This window comes from Phacochoerus africanus, chromosome 13 (assembly GCF_016906955.1).
Source record: "Phacochoerus africanus isolate WHEZ1 chromosome 13, ROS_Pafr_v1, whole genome shotgun sequence".
Classification (NCBI taxonomy): domain Eukaryota; kingdom Metazoa; phylum Chordata; class Mammalia; order Artiodactyla; family Suidae; genus Phacochoerus; species Phacochoerus africanus.
This window is the reverse complement of record NC_062556.1, coordinates 48,420,370-48,439,348: the sequence shown is the minus strand read 5'-3', so window position 1 is coordinate 48,439,348 and position 18,979 is coordinate 48,420,370. Positions and strand designations below refer to the sequence as shown.

The following is an 18,979-nucleotide window of genomic DNA, read 5'->3' as shown; positions in this document are numbered from 1 at the left end:
TTTCATAGAAAACTTTTGTCATACAAAAATATATCTTTTAAATTGTCACCCATCCTCCACCAATATTAATAGACATGGGTTGGACAGAACATAGGTCAAAGCAGTACTGGTTTCTTAAGAGCATTAAGTACAGCAAACCCATTTTTGCCTTTTGGAGTGGCCTGGTTGGGTGTGAACGCTTAAAAAGAAGGGATGAATTTACATAATTCAGACCCTGAAATCAGGTGATGGACAGAAAGAGGTGAAAAGCCAGGAAAGTGAATCCAGCTCTGTCACTTACAAGCTTTTGACTTTGATCAACATATTAATCATTCTGAGCCTTAATTTCCTCACTTGTAAAATGGATACAATAAACCAATGCAATAATACAATGTAATGAGAGTTAAATTAGTTAATGCATGGGAACATTTAGAATATTCCATGACATAGTAAATGTTCAGTGTATATTAAATAAGACTGTATAGGCCTATAAACCTTACATTTGTAATGTTTTATCACCTTTGAAATGAAGCCATTACTATTATTGTTCCTCAGTGGTGTCCTCTGAGGTCTTGCTTAGTACTGGTTATGTTAAACCATCTTAACTATACATTTCTCCCTGTATATTAGTGTTGACTTTCATATCTGACAACTGTAAAGGAATTACCTGTAAGACAAATCTAGTCAACATTTATTTTCATGTAATTAATTTAAAAAGTATCCTGCTTCAAATATGTAGGTTTTTCAGGATTTTTGGTTTTGGTTTTGTCTTTTAGGGCTGCACCCACCGCATGTGGAGGTTTCCAGGCTAGGGGTCTAATCGGAACTGTAGCTGCCGGCCTAAGCCAGAGCCACAGCAGTGCAGGATCCAAGCCGCATCTGTGACCTACACCACAGCTCATGGTAACGCCAGATCCTTAACCCACTGTGCGAGGCCAGGGATCGAACCCGCATCCTCATGGATGCTAGTTGGGTTCACTAAGCGCTGATCCATGATGGGAACTCCAGGTTTCTCAGTTTTAAGTGGTTGAATTTTCCATACTTTAAATTCTTAAAGTCTCTCCTTCACATTGGTTGCATGGACCTGTAGACTATATCTACACACACACCCACACCCACACACACATACACCCACCCCTACCCACCCACCCACACTCACCAAATTAAAGCAAGGTAAGTCCTCTGGCACATAATTAGTTACATCTGAGTAAACTATAAAGCACTGACATTTTTTTTTTCCTGAATCTTCTCACCTTATCATTCCCTTCTCTCTGTTATTTATACAACCTACTAAACTTCTAGAATTGAATCTTGGACAAATGAACTTGGACATTGTGCAATGTTTCACAATAGAGATGTGTTGCAGGGCCGTGTGAGTTTCCTTTGTGTCTATCTAGTGATCCTATTTTAAACACACATTCTTACACAGCTGCTTTCTGCCTGTCCATGGACTAGCTTAGCTCCAGCCAAACAGGAAGGCATGGTAGGCTCAGGCACTGTGTTTTCGTCCACAGGACTTCTCCATAATGTTGTTGCCTGCAGAGACTCAAACAAAGCAATGGGTGACAGATAGAACAAACGTTTTGGAGACACAGAAAAGATGTAACATTTGCAGATCCTAACCAGATGTTTTATAGGCATTTATTTGTTCCCCCTTTTTACTCTTCCTGCAAAAACAGTTTAAATTTAATTATACACAACAGATTATATAATTACAACAGATTCATTATATACAACAGATTCATTTATACAACAAAGTGTTGTCATGTGAGCCCTTGAACATTTTACCTAAGAGCCAAGAGGTTAGGTAACTGTTTGAATTTATAAGGAAAAACAGATGTGGTTTCAAGGTCTCACACTAATGGAATTCAGGCTTTGGGGAAGAGTTGGAAATCTTGCCTTTCTCTGAAGGTGCCACTCTTTGGTTTGCCTCCTAATCCAGAGGGCCTAGGCTGAGTGTCTTAGAAAAACAAGTCAAAGTTATTCATTCTTCCTGCTTAAAGTTATTTAGTGAATTTATAACAAAGTCAATAATGAATATTCTCATTTATTTGATAAATTCTATTTTGGTAATACTAGCTAGTAAACCCCAAAGCCATTATATATAAGACTGATTATAAATAGTGGACGATAAATTTTTCATGAAGTATTTTTGCTTTTATCCAATGTACCAATAGTTGAATCAATTTATTCTATTAAAGATAAAAAAAATCACTATGGAAACTAGAATGTATGTGAACAAATTCTACATCATATCTCCTAATTATCCCATGAAATGCTTTTCCTTCAACATTAACTTCAACGACAAGTTCCCAGACATGTCTGATTATTTGTAACTTGGGATATTTTATAGGAAGTTGAGGTGTTTTTTTTTTTTTTCTTGCCTTTTTTTAAATTTTAGGGCCACATCTGTGGCATATGGAGGTTCCTGGGCTAGGGGTCCAATTGGAGCTGTAGCTGCTAGCCTGCATCATAGCCACAGCAACACAGGATCCGAGCCATGTCGGCGACCTACACCATAGCTCATGGCAACAGCGTATCCTCAACCCACTGAGCAAGGCCAGGGATTGAACCTGCATCCTCGTGGATGCTAGTCAAATTTGTTTCCACTGAGCCTCGATAGAAACTCCAGGAACTTGACTTCTTTGGACCACCTTAAACTTAGGACATCAGAATATTCAAGGATAGAGTATGAAAATATGTATTTTTAGAAATCTTCAAATGGTTTTGCTGATTATCCCATTTTTGGAATTACTGATCCACACAGGAGATTTGTTAATTGGTTATTTGCATCAAGGCAAATTGTTCCTAATGCTTAATAGCAAAAAGCCAACACTTGATCCTAGGGTACCCAAGATTTTGTCTTGTGGCATGCATTCACATTAGATCTAAATAATTGACCACACTGGTAAGAGGCAAAGTTAGAACTCCAAATCGTCCAGAAACTTGGTCAAAGCATTCATTTTCTGCGTCAACATTCTGAGGCCCAGAATGATGATGGAACATTTAAAATGAGCAGATCTGGACTTAATTTCAGGAACACAGCATGAACTACATTTGTGGTCTCCAATGCCTTCTAGTGATTGCCAACTTTTTAATTATAAATCTGTACTGTGAAGAATCTACCCACATGCATATTACCATTTCCCTCAGTTTTTCTAACAAGGCTTCTCCTTGCCTATAGGGCCTTGACATCCCTTTCCTTAGAGCATTTGTGTTTGAAAACTCATAAATTATTTTTCTATCTGAAATGTAAATCTTTAAAAAAAGCTTCTTGCCAGTTTTGCAACTTTAAACTGTCTTTCTCAGGGACATGGGAGTCATCTTTTTGAAATATAATCCTCGAGAAGCAGAGTGTCCCAATTTCCCATCCTCTGTAGAAGGTTATGAACCTAACTTCCGAGGGTAACTCGCTGTGAGTTGTAAAACTTATTCCTACCATGAAGATGTGAAAACATTTAGTTTTCCTCTGGACAAGGATAATTACTAAACCCAGGTGTCCTATGTTCCCCACCTTCCCCAGCTCTTAAAAACTCTCCAGCTCTTTGTTTCAGTGGAGTTTAGCTCAGACTGCATTCTAGTCTCTCTCCCCTATTGCAGTAGCATTGAATAAAATCTTCCTTGACTGTTTAAAAATGTCTAATATAATTTGTGCTTTCACGCAGGTACTGGGTGTGTTATAGTAATAGTCACTCGTGTAGTATTCTAGTATACTTCGTCTGTTTTCGAATAAGGACACAGTTTCCTGTTAGTCTTGTATCTCTTTCTTGGAGGGCATATGTGCCATCTATCTAAAAGAGAAATGAGCATGCTGACTGTATGTTAGAGTAATATACACTAACTGTATATGATAGTAATATATACTCACTATATGTAATTTTAAAATATATTAGCTATATATTACAGTATGCTAGATGATGGAAAGGGCTTTAGCTCCACAGGTCACTGCCAGACTTTATACTAAGTAACTGGATAGAAGTTAATACTGCAAGGGTATTAAAATGTCTGTTACAACTGCAGAAGCCTGAGTTCTCTAGTCTTCATCTCTGATCAGAGAGGGAGGCTTAAAAATAAGAAATAAAGCAAAGCCCTTAGGCCTTATTAAATCCATGTACATACAGAGAGCGTGACAAAATTGGTGAGCTCTTTATCAGTTTAAAATCGTTGAGGGAAAGTTTTTTTTCAGCCTTATTTTCCTGTTGAAGCCCAGAAAGTCACAACAGTAGATCTATTCAAATTGAAACGAACAGAATATCATTCATTGATCTTTCTTGGTGCCCAGATGACTGTGGATATCCCAGACGCTAGCTCACAAAAGCAAAAGCATGCTAATAATAATAAAAGAAAGCTGTGTCTGGGGAGGAGGGGACAAACATTCAGAGCTAAGGGACACTTTAGAAACCTCATTAAATTACAGTCAAGGATGACGTGTGGTGAAATATTCCTTCTATAGAGGCATATTTTCTTTCTACATCAGTTTGGTAGGGCTGCTGGAACAAATGCCACAAAGAGAGTGGCTTAAAAAACAGAAATTTATTGCCACAAAGATCTGGATGCTAGAAGTCCGAGATTGAGATGTCAACAGGGGAAAAAAAACATCAGCAGGCTTGGTTCCTTCCGAGGGTGTAGGAGAAAGTCTGCTCCCCGCTATCCTCTAGCTTATGGGTTTGCTGGCAATCTTTGGTATTCTTTGGCTTGCAGAGGCATCATTTCTTTGCCTTCATCTTCATGGTGTTTCTCATGTGTATGTGTACCTTTGTATGTAAATCTCCCTTAAAAAAAGATTTCTATATTATATATTATAGTTGATTTACAGTGTTCTGTCAGTTTCCGCAGTACAGCAGAGTGATCCAGTCTCTCTTTCTCTCTCTCTCACACACACACATGTACATTCTTTTTCTCACATTATCCTCCATCATGTTCCGTGAAATTTCCCCTTTTTTAGAAGGACACTAGTCATATTGGATTAGGGCCCACCCAAATATCCTAATTTTAACTAATTAAATCTACAATGACTTTATTTTGAAATAAGATCATATTCTGAGGTACTTGGGGTTAGAACTTTAACATATGAATTGGAGCAGGGCACAATTCAACACATAATACCTAGAGATTTATTTTTTAAAAAAAAGTCTTTTTTGTTCTGGTCATGTTAAGTTTTCAGTTAGACTATGAATGCAGCTCTTTTCTCCTTAAAGTGTAGTCTGCATCATCCAGAAACTTGTTCGAGTTGCAGTTTTTCTGGCCCCACTTTAGTCCTACTAAGCGGGAAGCTGTATTGAAACAAGATTTCTGGCTGATTCACATTCACGCTCAAGTTTGAGAAGTGCTGCTGTAGCCTCATCGTGTTTCCTTTCCTGGCTGGTCTTGCAAATAGGTATGAACTAAGCTTTACTCTCACTTGCAGCAATTTCTCTTTCTAAACCTTCTCTGTCACAGTTTTTCTCCTCTCATTCCTATTCCCTTTTGGTATGTGAGTCTTATTTTTGTGTAAAATAAGTCTTATTCTGGTATGTGAGACTTATTTTTGTTAACAATTAGCTTTGTGTTTTATCACATCTCTTTAGAGATTATTATATCTGTTCTTTTATTTGAAATCACCTTCAGTCATTTTTTTTTTTTTCCTGTTTTTGGGCTGCACCTATGGCCTATGGAGGTCCTCAGGCTAGGGGGTCAAATTACAGCCATAGCTGCCAGCCTACACCACAGCCACAGCAACGCCAGATCCAAGCTGATCTGAGACCTACACCACAGCTTGCAGCAATGGACGCCAGATCCTTAACCCACTGAGCAAAGCCAGGGATCAAACCCACATGCTCATGGACACTATGTTAGGTTCTTAACCCACTGAGCTCCAATAGGAACTTCACCTTCAGTCATATGTAGGAAGGGTACAGATTAGAGTCTGTCTTCCATCCCAGCTATCTAATAATAAAGTCGCTTTCCCTTTCAAGGCCTCTGTGACCACTTCTAATATCAGCACTGCTCCTGGGCTGCTAACTCCATACCACAGCACAGAGTTGGAGTGGGAATCTGGGTAGACATTGGCCATGTTTCCTGGGTTTTTTGAAACATTTTATTTAACTGTGGAGTGAGGAATTGGTCTTTTAAAATGGTATATTGTCTAGTAGTTTGATAATAAAAGATGTGAGTAGATGGTTGGTTAAATGTGTGTCTGGAGTTTTGATGCAGCAAGGAGAAAAATAAATGGTGGCATTCATTTTAAAAAGTAGTATAACCAGCAGAATCCTGTGGTTGGAAGAGATGCGTTTTGGGAGTCAAAGAGATCTGGGCTTGAATCAGAATAATCCATTCATTATGCTTATGACATGAGGTGAGATAGTCAATCCATCTAAGCCTCAGATTTCTCACCTGTAAAAAAAAAAAAATGGAATATCTACCAAGTAGAAATACCTGTAATGGAAACATTAAATTAAATAATATGTGTAAAACCACCTAGGACCAGTCCCTGGTACAGAAAAGCCAAAGAAATGGTCATTTTTAGTGTACAGGCTTTAACATGCTTTTTATTCATGAAAATCAGGTAAACTTCATATATCAGAGCCATTGCACAATGTATTTATATGACAAACTTCTATGAAACTCATCGAACATTATGAAAAATAAAATATGTATAATTGGCCTAAAAATAAAATATGTATAATATATATAAGCTTGGAGGAATGTATGACTTTGGCATAGCAGTGGTATAGTACAGATTACGCGTGTAGGGGAACGCTGGGTCCTGGATTTGCCAGAGGAAAGTAAAAATTGGAATTACATCATTGGTGGGAATGTGATGGAAGTTACGAAATAAAATAATTCAGAGTCCAAGATAGAATTTTAAAATGCTTACATTTAAGTCAGCCTTATGGATGAGGAAATGAAGATGTAGAGGGTCAGTGGTAGGCTTTAGGTCTTCCTCCAGCCTGTAACATAAACACACCGTCAGGTATCATGCCAGTAAATCTCCACCCCACCCCCTTGCCAGCCAGGCTGCTGCTTCTGTAACTCTCCTAGGTGGCATTCCTGGAGATCCCTGTCAAGGTGATCACTGAGGAGCTGGGTCTGGAAAGCAAGTGTTTGACTCTTTATTTACCAATTTTCTTCTATGCCATTCTGGGTTTTTTGGGGGTTTTTGGTTTATTTTTGTCTTTTTAGGGCCACACCTGTGGCCTATGGAGGTTCCCAGGCTAGGGATCGAATTAGAGCTGTAGCTGCTAGCCTACACCACAGCCACAACAATGCAGGATCCAAGCCGTGTCTGCAGCCTATACCACAGCTCACAGCAATGCTGATCCTTAACCCACTGAGTGAGGCCAGGGATTGAACCCGCATCCTCATGGGACGGGAGCCACGATGGCAACTCCTATGCCATTCTGTTTTTAAGAAAACAGTGGTAGATAAAAAGAAGTTATAGATATGTGAAAATTGATGAAAACAGTAATGTAAAAGTGAGAAAATGGTACAAAATTTTCAGTCATGAAGTTGAGGAGCTCTAAAACACACACACACACACACACACACACGTGTATATATATACACACACACATATGTGTATATATATATATATATATATATTTTTTAGGGATATATATATATATATTAGGGCTGCACCTGCAGCATATGGAAGTTCCCAGGCTAGGAGTTGAATGGGAGCTGCAGCTGCCAGCCTACACCACAGCTGCAGCAACACAGGATCTGAACCACATCTGCAACCTATCCCACAGCTCATGGCAACTCTGGATCGGTAACTCACTGAGGCCAGGGATCAGACGCATGTCCTCATGGATCCTAGTCGGGTTCATTACCACTGAGCACAACAGAAACTCCCTCTTTTTAATTGTTTTTAAAATACTCTAAGCGTAAGATGCATTCTACTTCTTTACTATCACCTTAATCAGATGGCAGCTGACTCTTGATGAGGCACTGAATTGCAAAGATCTAGAATTGCTATCTCTTGGGCTCATGGGGTGTCTTAGATTACTGAATTGCGTCTTTAGAGCACCTGTAGAATTCATGAGGTCATAAAGTGGATGGCAAAAAAGATATCTGAAAACTCATCTTAAAAGGTGACTTACTTTTTTTTTTTTTGCTTTCATATATGAAATTCTATTTCCCTAAGTGATATAGAGTTATACTGATGCATTCTCTTTGAAGGACTAGCTCTCTAGCTTTTGAGAGAAAACTCAGATATGTATTTTAATCATTAAAACCTTAAAAGTTGGCTGTAAGTGGCAGAAGCATCAGGTTCCAAGCCCAAACTTTATTTCAATGACTGAATCCAGAGCAAATAAACCATGTGCCGTTATACTGTCTACAGTTTTAAAGTATGGGTGTCTAGAATGAACAACCAATGGAATCTCAGAGAAATTAAAAAAAAAATAATCTTTGAGGTATCCCAGTGTCCCCTGGGTACCTGCCAACAGCCTCAATCTCTGATGGACCGTTCTTGTTAAAAGTAAGAAAATCAGGAAGCATATCAACCAGGAAGGATTTTTACTTCAAGTGACAGAAGTTAGATCTACCACCAGCTTAAATAGATAAGGGCTTTTATTCCTTCAAAATAAGATGTGGCATCCTAGGTGTGGTGAAACTGCTCAAGGATGTCATTCAGAACACAGGCTCCTCTGTTCATCCCCCTCCACTAGCCTCAGTGGGTGGTTTTCATGTCAGTATGTTTGCTGCCCCTCTGGGCATTGTGTCTGCTCTCCAGCAAGAAGAAGGGGGAAAGGGAAAAGTCAATATGTTATTAGAGATGTCTGCTCTTATTTGAAAAGTTTCCCAGAGTCTTTCCCCAGTGACTCTTGCTTCACTCTCACCGCCTAGAATTGTGTCACCTGGACATGCCTCGCTGGAAGAGAGTCTGGATAAGCAAGCATTTGGGGTTTCCAGACTTTTTAATAGAGAAAGGAAAGAGAGGATGAAAGAATGGGTGATTTAGAGAAGCCAATTCTTGTAGGCTGTTGTAGCAAGTAATTATATCTCAACAAGGTGATGAAGCTGAAGTTGCAAATAGTTTATTTTCTAACTTTTTAAACTCTTCCTCATTGTCTTTCTTGCCAAAAACTGTGACGCATTTTAATCCATATGCTCCTGAGTACTTCATTATGTTAATATACAGATTTCAGAACAGTATTATTATGAATGAGTAATAATGTAATGAAAGGGATAGTGTGTTTGTGTGAGAGACAATTTTCTCTATTCCTGAGTGCTTACTACGGGTAAGGCTCTAGAGTAGGAACTGGATCCTTTTATCATTTATACTACAAATCTGTGATATAGATGTTATTCGATGGTGAGGAAGCTGCGGCTCAGAGAAGCTGAGCAGGTAGTTCAAGGTTACATAGTCTAAATTCTGACATTTGAACATAGGAAAGCATGTGGCTTTTTCTCAGTCTCACTCGTGGCTGCATGTTGGACCTATACTCCCAGAAAAGATGAAGGTCTAGCAAAATGGGTTTGGATATTTAGTAAAGAGACACCTAAATTACATCAAGAAAATTGCATCATCTGTATGGACTTTTTTCCCCTCTATAATTACTAGATTCATGATTGTTTCTTCATTCCTTTATTCAACCATGTTTATTACATTCTTTTCATGTGCCCAGCCTTGTTCTGGGGCTTCAAGATAAAACAATATCAAGACACAGGCTTCTGCCTCCATGTAGCTTACTGTCTGGTTAAGTGGGAGAGAGAAAGATTTTAAAGGCAAATAATTACAAATTAATATAAGGAAGTTCCCATTGTGGCACAATGGAAGCAAATCTGACTAGTAACCATGAGGTTACGGGTTCAATCCCTCGCTCAGTGCGTTAGGGATCCAGCGTTGCCTTGAGCTGTAGTGTGGTTTGAAGATGTGGCTTGGATCCTGTGTGGCTGTGGCTATGGCTGTGGTGTAGGCCAGTGGCTACAACTCCAATTGGGCCCCTAGCCTGGGAAACTCTATGTGCCGTGGGTGCGGCCCTTAAAAAAAAATTAACACAGGTTATGAAGAAAATAATTCAAGGAATTGAAATAACAGGAAGGAGGCACCTATATTAGATTGTGATACCAGTAAGATGTCTGACCTAGAGAATGAGAAAGGTTCTGGTTGGTTGGTTTGTTTGGTGATGGGAGAGTGGAGAGACGGAGAATTCTAGGAAGTGGGAATGGACCAATTTTTGTAACCAAAAACATTACTTGAACACCTAAAAGTGTACCAGTGTGGCTGGAGCACAGTGAGGAATGAAAAGTGGAAGAAATGAAGTTGGAAATCCAAGCAGGAGGCAGATTCATCAGGGTATTGTTGATACAGTAGAGTTTGCATTTAGACGGTGCAGTCTTGGCGCTCTGTGAATCCAGGGTAATAATGCTGTTCACCAGCCCTTATCATTTATGGAAGGACGTAATACATTCTGTGTCACCCATATCTAGGTGCACTTAAAAAAAAAAAAAAGGAGAGAGAGAAAGCAAAAAACTGAGAATCTCTCTCAGTCTGATCTCTTACTGAGCTCTGACTGTCTCCCTGGATCTTCCACACCCTCTTACTACTTGTCTAAAATAAACTCACCATATTTTTTCAGAATTTACATCTCTTACATTCTTGATCTCAGTGAAAAAAGCCAACATCCACCTAATCACCAAAGACAAGACTCTATAGATGATTCATCTGTATCCTAAAATGCTCTCCAAACAGTCCATCAGTTGCCAGGTTCTGTAGATTCTGCATCCAGTGCATCACTTATGCTGTATCCTCCTCAGCATCTTTACTCTATTGTCTTAATTCACATGCTCACCATTTCTTAGAATGATTTCCAGACAGACTATTTTTTCTCATCTCTCACACTCTTCCTATCTACCTTCCTTACCATCACCACAGTGAGCTTCTAAAAACCCAAGTACATCTTCGCTGTTTAAAATCTTTATGACATATTTTACTCTGGATGAAGTTTCTCTCTCTTTCTATTTTTTTTTGTTTGTTTGTTTGTTTTTTTGTTAGGGCCACACTTGCTGCATATGGCGGTTCCCATGCTAGGGGTCTAATCGGTGCTACAGATGCTGGTCTACCCCACAGCAGTCAATGTCAGATCAGAGCCGTGTCTGTGACCTACACCACAGCTCATGGCAATGCCAGATCCTTAACCCACTGAGCAAGGACAGGGATCGAATCCACAATCTCATGGTTCCTATTCAGTTTCATTTCCATTGTGCCATGACAGGAACTCCTCTAATTATCTTTTACTTATCTTCTTATCTTTTACTGCATCATTTCTTGGACCTTTTATTCTAGTCCTGCAGAACTGCTTGCAGCACCCCTGACAAGCCTACCTTTTGAGTTTGCTCACTTTGCCTGGAAAGCTCTTCTGTTTCCCTCTGATTGATGGACAGGAAACAACTATCTAGAGGACTGACTCCCCTTTGAATAGAAGGATCTATCATTATGTACTCTGTGAAGGCTTCCTTTCCCACCTCATTGCACCAAGTCTGCATCTCTGATAATCCAGCACTTAATTGATTAATTCCATTCCGCAGCAATTTCCCAGAGGTTTGTGTTCACTAATTTTAGATAAAAATAAATTAGGAGCAGAGCTTTTCCTAGGAGAAGATTAGTTAGTTCTACAGATTTTAAAGGAGGAATGAACAGTATTTTATGCATATATTTAATATTTCTAACAGTAGGTACAGTTGTCCCCTGGTATCGACAGGGAATTGGTTCCAGGAGCCCTCAAGTATATCAAAATCTGAAGATGCTCAAGTCCCATACTTGACCCTCTGTATCTGAGGTTACACATTCTCGGATTCAACCAACCACGAATTGTGTAGTACTGTATATATTTATTTTAAAAACACCTGTGTATAAGTGAATCTTCAGAATTCAAATCCATTTGCCCACGTGTCAGTGGTATAGTTATATAAACTATTTCTCACTGTTATTCAGTTCTCTTAAACTGTTAAAATGTGCCCATGATAGTAATATGCTTTATATACTACTTAGAGAAGACATCTTTCTAAGGGACTAATAGGATGCCGAGAATTTCCACATACTGACAGTGTGTGTATATATGATGCTACTGTGGAGGAATTGTCCATAATATTATTTAGTGTCTTGTTCTTTTCATCCTTGTCCAGCTCATTTTATTACTTGAGCACAATATTCTTTTTTGAGAAATCATTTAAATTATTTATTTGTTCCATTACATTAAAATGGAACTTGGTAGCATGCAGTCACAGTGATAAGATTATGATTCTGGAACTTAAAAAAAAAACAACCTGAATGTTCAAAACAGCATGAAATTAGATGTAATCATTTTAGTTTGCTTTTGACAGATGTGTTAAGCAATTTTATGCTATATCATTTCCTTCCATCTAATATTATAAGAAATAAACCCTGCTAGTAATTAGTAACCTTTTGTGTTTATCTCACAGTTTTCTTCCAAGTGATATAGGTGTTTTCAAGTACATTATCTAATTAAGTGTTCCCTTATATGAATCCTACCAGTTCAATACTAAAGTATGGATAGATTTTAACTTATTTTCTATAATGAAAATCATAGTCAACTGTGGTTATCACATGATAATCCTTATATATCCTGTGTTATTTGGGTTGAAGTTGTACATACCTACAAACCATTTTCCACCACTCATCATTTCTTTCTGCCCTTACATCCCCTTCTTGGGGCATATAGCAAAGCCTCTCTGGAGGCTTCTAGTGTCTTCGTATGGGAGGAGTGAGAGAGGGAAGGGGACAGAGAATGAAAAAGACCAAATATGTTTAGGATGTACCAAGCTAGTCTTACTTTATTGAGGTCTTTTTTTTTTCATTAGTTTGTTTTTAATATTGAATGGTGGATTTTCCTAAATGTTCTAGCAACATATAAAGAAATTATTTTCTCCCTTATATTGTAGTGAATTATGTCAATAAATTTCCTAGTATTAAAATAACCTTGCATTTATTTCATAAACTGCATCTGGTTGTGGTATTACTTCTTTCAATTAATTGATGTCTTTCCATTAGCTGATATTCATTGCTAAATTCTGTTTGTTTATAACTGAGATTTGTCTATAATTTTCTTTGGGGCACTATCCTTCTCAGTTTTTAATATTGTTTTTGTGCTTATGTCATTAAATAATAATTAGAAAGGTTTTCCTCTTATTAAAAGTGTGTAAATAGCATCAAAACAGAACAGTTTAGGTAGCATACCCATCATTTTGAAAAGGAAACTTTTTGGCAGTCTTCTAAATTCCTATACAGTATTCTTGCTTTAGATTTTCTATGTCGTCTTTGGCAAGTTTTGAAATTATAATTTCCTGGAAAAATATCTACCTTCGTGTATATTTTCAAGTTTATTTGTACATAATCGAATAACCTCATAAGTTTTTAATCTCATAAGTTCTATCCATATGTGTTGTTTCTCATTATTTATTATATGTGCTTTCTCACCATTTTTCTGAGAAATTTTTGATAAGTCTTTAGTCATTTTATTGTATTTTCTCTTACTGTCCATGTCTTTGATTTATTCAGTGGTTTTACCATCTTTCTCCTTGGCTTTTGATAGATTTCTGCTTGTTGTCTTTATTAATTTTCCTTCTCTTCTTAGCCCCTCTTTTATTCTTTTCAATGTCTTTTTCTAACTTCTTTTAGTTCAACAATTGATTTCCATTCTTTCTGGTGAATGTGTGTATTTAAGACTGTGGATTTTTCTGTTTTTCTTTAAACATTTCTTTTAATGCTTCTCAAATATTTTAATAAAGAACATTTTAGGAGTTCCCATCATGGCTCAGTGGTTAACGAATCCGACTAGGAACCAGGAGGTTGCGGATTCGATCCCTGGCCTTGCTCAGTGGGTTAAGGATCCGGTGTTCCCGTGAGCTGTGGCGTAGGTTGCAGACGCAGCTCGGATCCCGCATTGCTGTGGCCCTGGCGTACCTCTGTATGCCCCTAGAGCGGCCCAAGAAATGGCAAAAAAAAAAAAAAAAGAACATTTTATGCTATTTTCTACCTATTCCTTATTTCCACAGTCAATTATGTGAGTTATTTTTCTGCTTTGTGATCACAGAGTAGCGCTGGAATTTAATGATGTTTGCTTTGTAACTGATTGCATGGTCAACATTTGTAAATGTTCCATGGATACTTCTGTTTTTAGGATATAGAGTTAAATACATAATTGCTAGAATATATTTGTTTCTATTCAGGTCTCTCAGCCTTAGTTACTTTTATTTGCTTGAATTTTTATGGATCCAGAGAGGTGACATAGATTTTATTACTGCTAATATTTCATATAGTACTCATAATTATGGCTGAAACTTTTTGTGTTTATTTGGGGAAAAGTTTTATAATTATTTGGTTTTCGTTATAGACTGCATATTTTTTTGTTGTTGTTGTCTTTTTAGCGCTGTACCTGAGACACATAGATGTTCTCAGGCTTGGGTTCAAATAGGAGCTGCAGCTGCCAGCCTATATCACAGCCACAGAAACTCTTTTATTTATTTATTTATTTATTTTTTAGGGCCATGCCTGTGGTATGTCAAAATTCCCAGGCTAGGGGTCAAATCAGAGCTACAGCTGGTGGCCTACACCACAGCCACAGCCACAGAACCTGGGGTTCCAAGCTGTGTCTGCCACCTACACCACAGCTCATGGCAATGCTGAATCCTTAACTGAGTGAGGCCAGGGATTGAACCTGCATCCTCATGGATACTAGTTGGGTTCGTTACTGCTGAGCCATGATGGGAACTCCTTAATTATTATTTTATTTGTGCTTAGTTTTACTTTTTTATTTATTTTGTTTGCTCATGCTCTGATTTTCAACTTTTGTGAACTCCTTTTGATTTAGAGGTTGGAGAGTTCCTATAAACAGAAAATATTTGGTTTAGGCTTTACTATTCAAAAGGAAACGTTTTAGCCTGTTTACCTTAATTGATATGATATACTTGTTATGTTTCAGTTAGCCTTTTTATATCATACTAATTTGTTTGTTTTAGTACATATTTTGTTTTTCAAGTTTAATTACATGGTGTGGTTTCCTTTACCTCTTAGTTTCCTGCTTTTAATTTGGCATGTTTATATCTTTATTATACTTTAGATACTATTTTATATCTATATTTTTTTGTATTTAAACTTCTGTTTCTTTACCTAGAATGAACATTGATAAATAAGTACATTTTCATTGTTTTTTCTCCTCTCTCCTTCCACTATTTAATAACATTTTTATATTATACTTAAGTCATTTCTTAGTATTTATCATTTTTACCTTTATATGTACTCGTATCTCTATTCTTTTTTTTCCCCTACTGCTTTATTCTTGATTAACAGCTTGAAATTCTTGTGTCCCCTGATTCTTCACAATGAAGAAAGCACAATACTTAGACCATCTTCCACGTTCTTTTCTTCCTTCTTTCTCAGTTTCTATTATTCATAGTTTATGTGTTGTTTCCTCTGTGACCAGAGGGAGGAAGAGAAGATAGAGTTGAAGAGAAAAATCATCCTAGAAGGTCCCCAGGTTTTATCAGAGATAGAAAGCTATTTCCTAACCCAACTCCAAGCCAACTTTTAGGGCAACACTGTTAGAGAATGTGATAGGGAAGTCTGGCGTTTCCTTTCCAAGGCGACCCTTGGTTTAGGCAGCACACGAAGATGGCAGAGGAGAAGGAGATCATGCTTAGTGGAAAGAGAAGCCTGCTCTCTCTCAATCTCTGCTAGAAGTGGTAAGGAGGCAAATTATCCGGCACACCCAGGGCACTCTGGGAGGTAGCTGGGTTTGAGCTGTGTGGCTAGGCTTCCTCCAAGAAAGCTCTCTTCAGGTTGAGGGGATCCCAACTGTCAAGAAGCTGCTAAATATACCATGTTGTAAGAGGAGGTAGTAAAAGTTGAGCCATAGTGACTTATAAAACTCATGTATAACTTTTTATGGGTGAGCTAGCATGCAGACTCCTAAGGTGCAGAAGATAGCTATAGCGACTCAGTATGAGACAAAAAACACAACAAAGAAATGAGGATTACATCTGTGTCCCAGCAAATAAATGACAAGTCCCTTTCCCCCCTTTCCCTTCTGTCTACTCCCAATGCTGGAGTAGTTGGATCCAGAGGAGAGGGGGAGAGAAGGAGTGGTGTGTTCTTTGTTCCCACCCACCTCATTTCAGGTCCCTCCAGATCACATCTGATCTACTTTGGGTGGGAGGGAGGAGACCTTTAACTTGAGTATCTGATTGAAATATTAATATTAGACTAAATTGTTGATGACTGTCAGTGAAATTTATGAAATCTCCCCAAGGTATCTTTAAGGAACTTGAAAGGGAATTTGATATAGTATGGGTGAAGGCAGTGATTGAAGAAAAATAAAAACTGCTCAGCTTGACATTCCACAATACTGAGAGTCCTCAAAACACTGGTTCCTGGGTCTTTGTATGAGTAATGCGCTGATTTCTTTGTGTTGAGTGCATGAAGTAAATTTTGTGTTAGTCGATTTTCTTCCTGTTATGGAGAAAGTTCTTTGGTATAATCCTGGGTGAGAATGTGAGGTGTTTTTATTTTCTCCACAGTCCACAAAAAGTCTTAGTTTTGAACATGATCTCTCTCCTCCATCCTGTAAATGTAGTCTCCTGTGTGTGTCTTTATTCACCTGGTCTCTCCTCTTCTCCTTACTGGCACGAAGAGCCCAGTGAACTTCCATCTGTTAGTACACGAATCCTGTTCTTTTATTCCCAGTAAAGAGACTTCATACTACTTCCTTTACTTCAGCTTTTTATTTTGGAAAAAACTTGAAGCTACAAAAATTCACAGGGTTAACTTGTATGCAATTTTTACCTAGATTTTATATTTGATAGGTTTGCTTTCTGTCTCTGTATATTATAAACATGAAGACATTTACAATGTGCATATATAAATATTATTTACTAAACCAGTTACATACTTCAAGATTCTTCACCCATAAATATGTATATCTTAAGAACATAAAATTATATGAGAAAATAACATGGGATTATTTATTAATTAATTTATTTATTTAATGAGGCTGCACCCACAGCAGGCATATGGCGGATCCCAGGCTAGGGGTCGAATTGGAGCTGTAGCCGCTGGCCTAAACCACAGCCACAGCAATGCCAGATCCAAGCCGCATCTGCGACCTATACCACAGCTCCCTGTAATGCCGGATCCTTAACCCACTGAGCAAGGCCAGGGATCGGACTTGTGTCTTCATGGATACTAGTCAGATTCATTTCTGCTGAGCCATGAAGGGAACTCCAAAAAATAACATGGAATTACTAAATTATGAAATTTAACATTGGTACAAAATAACTAAAATACATCATTCATATTCATAATTTACCAGTCGTCCCAGTAATATACTTTAGAACATTTTTTTCTGATCCAGTTTTCATTTCAAAATCACACATTGAATTTAGTTGTTATGTCTCTTTAATCTTCTTTAATGTGGAACAGAGCTTTTGCCACTTTTTATTGACATTGTAAAAGAGCCTGGGCCAATTCTTCTGCAAAATGCCCCTCCGTACCCTCTTTTTTGTTTGTTGATAACTTTTCAGTCTCTACCTTTTCCCCTTCTGCTTTGCATCTGGGCAAGCTGATAGGAAAACTCAGGTTTTTCTCTTTGGGTACATTTAGAGGTTCAAACCATGCATTTCCTACCTAAGAGTGAGCAGGAGCCACCTGCCCTGGCCCCACCTCCTAATCAAGTAAAACCACCCAGCCAATTTCCTGTTCTCCTTTGAACTGCTTTTGGATGTTCTTGGGATCCGCTACATTTAACCCATAAAGCATCATTACGTGAGTTCTGACCTCCCCCTTCCATATCGTGTGTGCGTGTGTGTGTGTGTGTGTGTGTGTGTGTGTGTGTCAGCATCAGTCTCAATACTAGATCCAAATTTGAGGTGAAGGTCTATTTCATTGCTGTTGGATGTCCATAACAGCCTCGGTTTAGATTGTATGATTGTTTACTCATGATTCATCTTAGGCTGTGCTTTTTAGGGAGTGAGAATGGGAATAAGTGATGTTGTACCTTTCTCCAGAGGCCCATGATGTCGACTTTTGCCATTAAAGTCGACATTAACTCTGATTACTTAGTTGAATTCATAAAACCTGCTTTAAAGAACGTCGTTCTGCCCCATTGCTTGAATTTCTAGCTTCAGGCATGCTTTCTCAGCATCTTCCCTCATCTTTATTTGACCTTCACTACATTTGGCAGTGTTTCTGCATACAGGCTAGTTCTAGTTACCAATGTCTCCTATTTTATTGAAGTGTGAGTTTGCACTTCTGTTTCTTGTTATCCTTGGTGTTTTAGAGAGCAGAAGGAGACAGGGACATGCCTCCAACATTTGAAAAACCAAATCAGCCTAATGTATTTTGTTAAAAAGCTTCTGTGCCATGATCTATTGAAACAATTAAAATAAAACTAAAAATAAATTATTACTACCACAGAAATCATAAACCAAGGCTGATTTTAATTCTCTAAAGAGACCATGGTAGCAATTATAATTCCTAGGCTCCAAAAAAGAGAACACTGATAAAAAAAGCAGTTCAGGTGGTTGAACCTTATTAAAATTCCCAATTTAGAACTTGGAAGTGGAATGGCTGTTTGATTAGCAACCACTCTCCAGTTAACTCACAGGCTCTGGAATATTTTGATTATTTGGAAGAGGCTGCCATGATTCACAAACTGAAATTTCTCCATTTTTATAAAGATACCTTGATGAAATAAATGCCACCGGCTCTCCTTCTGTATCAAGGCTTCAGATTGATTGCTTCCCTGGAGATATTTTCTGCTTGCAGAGATGTGCTGCTGATATGTTTATTTTTCTTCTTCTCCCTGTAATATGATGAAAATCATTTTCCATCAAACATTGCCACACCTGGGGAAAATGGGGAGATACTGATCAATGGGTACAAATTTTCACTTATAGGCTGACTAAGGTCTGGAGACCTAGTATATAACATAGTGACTATAGTTAGTTGAAATTTGCAAGAGAGTAGATCTGAGTCCTTCACACACACATGGACACACAC

At 38.0% G+C, this 18,979-nt stretch overlaps 1 long non-coding RNA gene across 1 annotated transcript; it reads right to left on the bottom strand.

Annotated features, from left to right (window-relative positions):
* Positions 1 to 5,786: 5,786 nt before the first annotated feature.
* On the bottom strand, positions 5,787 to 18,777 carry LOC125113633 (uncharacterized). The gene is made up of 3 exons (XR_007131520.1): positions 18,662 to 18,777; positions 6,836 to 6,908; positions 5,787 to 6,351 (listed from the first exon to the last, which is right to left on the bottom strand). It is a non-coding gene; the product is annotated as an uncharacterized LOC125113633 (long non-coding RNA).
* Positions 18,778 to 18,979: the final 202 nt, after the last annotated feature.